General features: G+C 37.8%; 1 long non-coding RNA gene across 1 annotated transcript; it reads right to left on the bottom strand.

Annotated features, from left to right (window-relative positions):
- Positions 1-968: 968 nt before the first annotated feature.
- Positions 969-6,688, bottom strand: LOC149820690 (uncharacterized). Its single transcript, XR_016426610.1, has 7 exons — positions 6,600-6,688; positions 6,291-6,343; positions 5,216-5,278; positions 3,699-3,746; positions 3,132-3,188; positions 2,189-2,248; positions 969-1,175 (listed from the first exon to the last, which is right to left on the bottom strand). It is a non-coding gene; the product is annotated as an uncharacterized LOC149820690 (long non-coding RNA).
- Positions 6,689-6,967: the final 279 nt, after the last annotated feature.

The raw sequence follows: 6,967 nt of genomic DNA, 5'->3' as shown, positions 1-6,967 counted from the left end.
TAGTTTTTTTTATAGAAGTTGGTCGTGGTCGGCCAAAGAATGATCCCAAAGAAAAGTTTGTTAAAATGCAGGCAGACTTGTTATATTGTTATGTCAGGTTGTAGATCTCAAGTCCACCTTTAAAATCTCCATCATTGAACTGAATGCACATTGTAGGAAAGTGGCTAGCTCTTCCCTCCAATCTGAGCACCAATCCCATCATATGACATATGATGGAATTCGTCCAATATTGATCCTAGCTGTCCAACCAATATCTACGATTAGTCCGCATTCTTACATTCTTACATAGTTCTTGACTAATCCTAGCCGTCCGGATGCATCGATTGGATGGATAGGACAAACTTAGGATCTGGCTACATCATATGTTGTAGGATGGAATCATTTTCCACCAGTCTTCTACACATGGCACACCCCTAAGCAATGTTGTCAGTATCGGTGCGTCTCGGTCTGTATCGTCCGATACACTTATCGTATCAGCAGAAAATCGATATGCTTCACCTTGAATCATCTATTTTTTAATAAATATAAAAATACTTAAAAATATATTTTAGTATTATTTTAATGACTTTGACGTGTGTCATGTTCCGATTGACACAATGTTTTTTAATCATTTTTTGGCCGATTCACTTGAGTATCGATATCGGCCCATTCAGTTGAATCATTGGCCAAACGATACAGGACCGACACCGATACTGATACCCACAACATTGCTATAGTTAATTCATTAGAGCCCACAAGGCTACCACTTATCTGGTAGGGGTGACTTGTGAATATCACCAAGTTGAGGGGACATTACAAGTTCAAAACTCATAGGTAGTGTCACTTGCTACAAGGTCGAAGTTGGGTGTATTCGTTGGTGGGCAAGGTCCCCTAAAGGGTTTTACCAACCTGAGGCCAGCCGATATGCCGTCGATGATGAGTGACTTTTTTTCTTGAATTATCCACAAAAATAAAAAAAAACTAATCCATTAGTTATATATAAGCTAGTTTTATTTCCCTTCTTTCTTTCTCTTTCTTTTCTGTCATTGTGCTTATTGTATATTGGAGAGGTAACAGTCTTGACAAAAGGAAAAAAAACAACAATGGATGCTTTGCAGAAATCAAGCCAATACACTTTCAATAAAAACTATCATATTTTTGAGCTCCCGTTCTGCTGAATCCATAAGCTACTCGCTCTGCCAATTTAAAACAGAAAATATGTCAGTATGATATATTATGTACAATATTTCAAAAGGAAAAATTTTCAAATTCTATTTAAGCCTAATCTATGGCCCCATTGTGTACCAAGATCATCAAGCACGGTGCTATACACAAAAGGTCAGTCACTTCAAAACAGTAGGAATTGACCTTTTGGTCTTTTTTAACATAAAAATATAATTTTTTGAGAATTGAAAATTCAGAATGCTATGGGTTGATCAACAAATCCAAAGATACATGTTAGGAAAACATGATCAAAGGACTGGTTTCTACTAATACAAATGTTGTTAAAAGAAGGGTTACTTAGAGAAGGGCTATATATATATATATATATGTGTGTGTGTGTGTGTGTGTGTGTGTTAATATTTGATGTTATTGAAAGCACAAAATTATTGAGCTAAAAATCATAACTCAAAAGAAACTTCATAAAAAGTGGCATAAAACCCAAAAGTGAGATTTAGAAGATTCATTTTTTCACAGGGTCTCATGAGATTTAAAACCTTATGAGATTTTTATAGTGAATATGTTTTGAAGAGTATTTTTATTTTTCAAAAAACACAATCAAACTTACCATATACAATAGATGTGTTCAACATGGTTTGTTTGTTAAGAATCTTTGGATCATGTTATCTCTATCTAAAACTACTATATTTTGTATTTTGAAATTTTAGTGCATTGGAGGCTGTTGATTTTTGAAGCTCTTACAAAACATGCTTACATCTCACAATCATATAATTCAAAACTCTTTTTATACTATATAAACTTTATAAATCTCATCCATAATTTTCAATAATATGAAAAGGAGGTCAATTGTATTCAACAGTTTCATGCATTCAATTGCACCAAATAAATAAATAAATATATATATATATATATATATATATATATATATATATATATATATATATATATATATATATATATATATATATATATATATATATAAAAATAAAGAGAGAGTGGGGGGGGGGGGAAGCTGGTGCTAACTAACCAAAGTCTTGCTCGAAGTACAAGTTGGTCTTCGAGGGGGAAGCTGTTGGTGTGGCGTTCTCTGTAGAAAGGCAAAGTTTGTCAAATTCTATTGAACGTTGAAAACTGTAGTAGTCCAAGTCGACAGTTAGGGAAAAGAAGTGCATCCCTATAATTATCCAAAATAACAAACCTTAGGCCTCCCATTCCCACTAGGGAGGGCATCTCCCAGCAGGGGACGAGCACTCATGGATTTCGAACTCGTGATATTGATGGCTTTCACAAGTCACCCCTACCAGATGACCACAGGGGCACTTGAGTGGAAAATGTAAGAGTAGCCGAAGCAAGGCGATTCCCCGAGGGTGAGGGGTGCACCCATGGAGTTTTGCGACTAGGTCTCCGTCCCAGGGGCAGTTTGTTTGTCATTAAAAAAAAACTACATATTTTCAAAGACGAACTAGGTTTAGTTGGCCCAGTCAAAGTCAACTCAGATCAGTTGAGAAAATGACTCCGGTTAGGCCGACCGCCATGTCAATCTAAATCAAGATTTGGAACTCTTGGTTGACTTTAATCACGTTTTAGGTAAAAAAAAAAAACAACCAAATCAACCAACCATTTGAAAGAGTGGAAAATATGGTCTTGGAAGAGCAGCTCCAACCAGGCTCTACTGAGTCAACCATGCCATTTCTTGACTCGTTGCATGGTTTGAGCCAGATGTAACTCTCAATCAGAATTGACCAAGTCAAGCTCAAACTGAGTCTTTAAACACGGCTCACAGTGTCACAGGCTTAGAAGCGAAGGCTCCACGACGTATACATCAGAAACAAAAAGGCAAAAACATGACTCTCTTGAACAGACAGACTGTTCTAAGAAATCCAAGATGGATGTAGGAATAAATAAAACACACCAATATGGGTTTTCTTTTAATTTTTGATTTTTTATATTTCTTTTTTTTAACACCATACCTGCAATTTTGGTCGCAAGGACTCTACGGCAGTTTTTGATTTCTGCGCTTCTCCTTGCTTAAACAAGGGAAATGAAAAAAAGAATTAGATGGTGGAAAAACTTTAAAAAAAAAAAGAGAATTAGGTGGTGAATAAAAGTTATGGATAAACATCTCAACTAAAAATACATCTGAAATCCTGGGCAATGTCACAAGGATATGTAATATTTATTTATTTATTTACGGGTAATATCTGGTTCAATGGATCGAGAATCCTATCTAGTAAAAACCATCCTTTTTTTTTACACATCTTTTGAATTTTTTCATGGTTCAAACGCTGAGTATAAACTATGTTTATTTAGTAAATGTAATTGTGACATGTAAATATAAGATTTTAACAGCCCATAAGGTACCAAAATTTTCTTTGTTCAAGAAAGTATAAATTCACATCAAAACAACACAATAATATATAAAACTTGCACCCTTGATTTGAGGGTAGTTAGACTGACCAAGCTTTTTTTTATTGATTTTATTTATTTATTTAGCTCTTGTTGGCCATTTTCTCTAAGGATTGCATAAGAAATCAAACCTTGCCCAAAGCCCAATCAGCGGAGTCGAAAAAAACCCTCCCATGATCCTGTTAAATCCAAAATTTTCAATGAGATGTTAGCAAGGCATGTCAAAATCTTAGACACATTTCAATTTTTCTATAAGTGAAGGAAATAATACAAGGATGTTATTTTGGGAACTGCCCCATGCCGGGGTTTTCTTGGATAATCTAGGAAAACCACCTCATGCACCAAGTTTATTCGGGTAAAGCCGCAGCCCCCCTCCCCCCTTTTGCCACCAAGGAGTACACCCAGCTATGCCGTTGCCAGAAAGGACATGTTTCAAACTTGTGACGTACCTTCAACTTCAATGATGTTCATAGGTCACCCTTTCCAGATAAGCGGAGCCCTCATGAGCAGCCCTATGCTAATTTGCCTCTTAGATTAAAAAAAATGAAAAATTAGGTTTTTTTTTTCGGTCCCAAAGCGGCCTAGGTTCAAATCCTGCAGGTGTCACTTCCTTGCACAAGCCAACACCCAGCATAGGTCCAGCGAAAAGGGGTTATAGTCTAGGAGTTTTAGGCTTCTGAGACAATGATGGTAGGTACCACAAGTTGAACCAGCATAAGGCAAATTAAGCCCTTCAATACCAAACACAGTTTCATAAATGCATTCAACATAGTTTAGTTGATAGGAATTATGCTTTGGAAAATGTTTCTTAGACACAAAATTAATGTTTTTTTAGGTCTTGAAATTTTGGTACATTGTGGCTAGGGTTGTCAACAGGTCGGGTTTGGTTCGGACTCAGGTAGAACCAAGACCCCAATTTTTGGGTATGGTATCAGAGTCTAATCGGACCCACTACAAGAGAAATCATACCTGAACCCAATAAAAACTACATGAACCAGACCCAAGCCAGACCTGGTAAAATAGTATTTTTTTTATCATTTTTACACAGAAAATTTGTGGGTCATAATAGGAACTCAGGTCTCACCTGGGTCTGGTATAAAATTTTACAGACTATACCCAGCTCCATGTATTAATCGGGCCTTTGGGTCAGGACCAATGTTCTAATCAAGTCTTCTTATTTATTACCATACCCAGAGGACCCTGTAGGGTTTGGTACAAGTCTAAACCGGACTCGTTGACACCCCTATTTATGGGTCATCCATTTTTAAAGATATTGAAAAACCTACACATAGGTCACATGTGGTCTGATAGACAAAAAGCTTCAGGAATTTTGAAAATTTAAAGTTTTCTTTATCTATATATTATTTATTTATTTAAAGGGCTAAACTTGATATATGACCTAATAAGGACCAATCTGATCAAAATACGGATCCATCGGATAGCGATACAAACGTGGAGATATTGAATGGGACCAGCAACCCCATCATCGTCAACGTGTGGTGGTCCGGTGGATCCTTGCATGTTGGGACCCACCTAATAAGATATGGTCCCCTACTTGGCACCGTCGATCTCCCAGGTCAACGGTGATAAAGCTCGATTTCCATAAAAGAATAGAAACTACACAATTTTCATCGATTTGAAAAGTCACCTTTGAGATGAGGGGCTTCTTCTTTGGAACGATTGCTCCATATTTATTTGCTAACGTGGTTCCCTGTGCGCCCACATAAATAGAGATAATATTAGTGATCAGTTTTAATGGATTTTGGAACCGTGACCCGAATTCGAATAGGGTTTTGGAAGCCCTGAACTGGATCCACCCATAATCTCCAGCCTAGACCCGACCAGATGAGATCTTAGGTTGTATTCTGATATGGGTCAGTGTCGGCAGAAGTATGTTGGAATTCCAATTCCAATCGCACAGCGGAGTTGAATGCAGGGAATCATAGTTTTGCCAAAGTCATGGAAAACGCTGTCCCATTCAAACATCTTTTCCCAAGAGAAAGAAAAAGTACTTGGCAGGTTCAAATGTAGAGCCATGGGAAAACATGTAGTTGGACCGGACCCGCTTTCAATACCCAAACTGCTTGAATTTCTATTTGATGTAGGCTCGGATCCTATTTCCGGTTTGGTGGCTCCATGGTAGGCTCGGTTGTTTGGTGAATTGTATATAGCATAGACTGACCAAACCCAGGTAAACGAATTTAGGTTAATCGGATAGGGGACTTAGACCAACATCCATATCCATATAGACGAAGAGTTCTATATTCCATATCGGTTGGATCCCCAAACAGTGAAAAGCGGGTCGTGGGAATCCATTTCTCGACCATTCCACAGGTTCCCAAACAGAGGCCAAGTTACTGGTATCCGGAAAAGGGCATTGGTGGTCATTTTCAACTAATAGAATCCCTGGTGAGTTTAAGCCTCAAGGCCTAATTGCAGTACAAAAGCCAAACTTGATGGACGGTTGTGGTTGAAATGACAAGCACATACGTGACATTTGGCTCCCGCGAGAAAAAAAAGGAACAGAAAAGAAGATGAAAATGAAAATAAAAGCTTGAATAATTACTCAAATAATCCAACGGCTCCGATGGTGTTTAGGAAAAATCCGACGGTGCTTAGGTTCCGCTAATGGCATAAAGGTAATTTCGACAGAATTATGAGGGTGATTTGGAGAAGAAGAAGAAGAAGAAGAATGATGGTGTTTGGGGAAGGAAAATACTCACCTCCTCCTCTGAAGAAACTTTGTCGAAGCTCGCCATCTCCGCCCCCTTTTTCCCTTCATCAGAAACAAACAGAAAAGAGAAAAGAGAAACACTGAAAATCAACGATCAAATCCCAAACACATCAAGCGGGAGAAAGTAATTTCCGGGTATAGGTTTCTCCTCAGAAACCCTGAAAAACAGTGTCGGAAATCAATCTTTCAAATGAAAAAACAGGAAAAATTAACGGTGATTTCGTGATATTTGTTCTATGATTATACAATTCCAACTACATCAAGAAAAACTTACAAAAGGAAGAGAATAAGAACTCACCAAATGAGAGAGAGAAAGAGCAAAGGAGGAAGATGAGAAGAGGAGGAGAAGAATAAGAGGGGAGGTTCGAGTGTTGGGAGATAACAAGAATAAGCGCCACGAAATTACTAAAATGTCCTTATATTGCAGGAATTTGGTTTTTCAAAAGCCCCTTTCTAAAACAAATATGCACTTCTATGAAGATGACTAAACTACCCTTTTTCTCATCGGAGACCATGTTAATAGGGGTGTCAATAGGTCGGGTTTACCCGGACCCGACCTATATCAAACACTATAGGGTCCGGGTACGGTGATAAATAAGAAGATTCCATTAAGAACGAGGTCCGGACTTGAAGGTCTGATTAATACATGAATCTGGGTATAGTTTG

This window comes from Nuphar pumila, chromosome 12 (genome assembly GCF_984573655.1).
Source record: "Nuphar pumila chromosome 12, dmNupPumi1.hap1.1, whole genome shotgun sequence".
NCBI lineage: Eukaryota > Viridiplantae > Streptophyta > Magnoliopsida > Nymphaeales > Nymphaeaceae > Nuphar > Nuphar pumila.
This window is presented reverse-complemented; position numbering and strand designations above follow the sequence as displayed.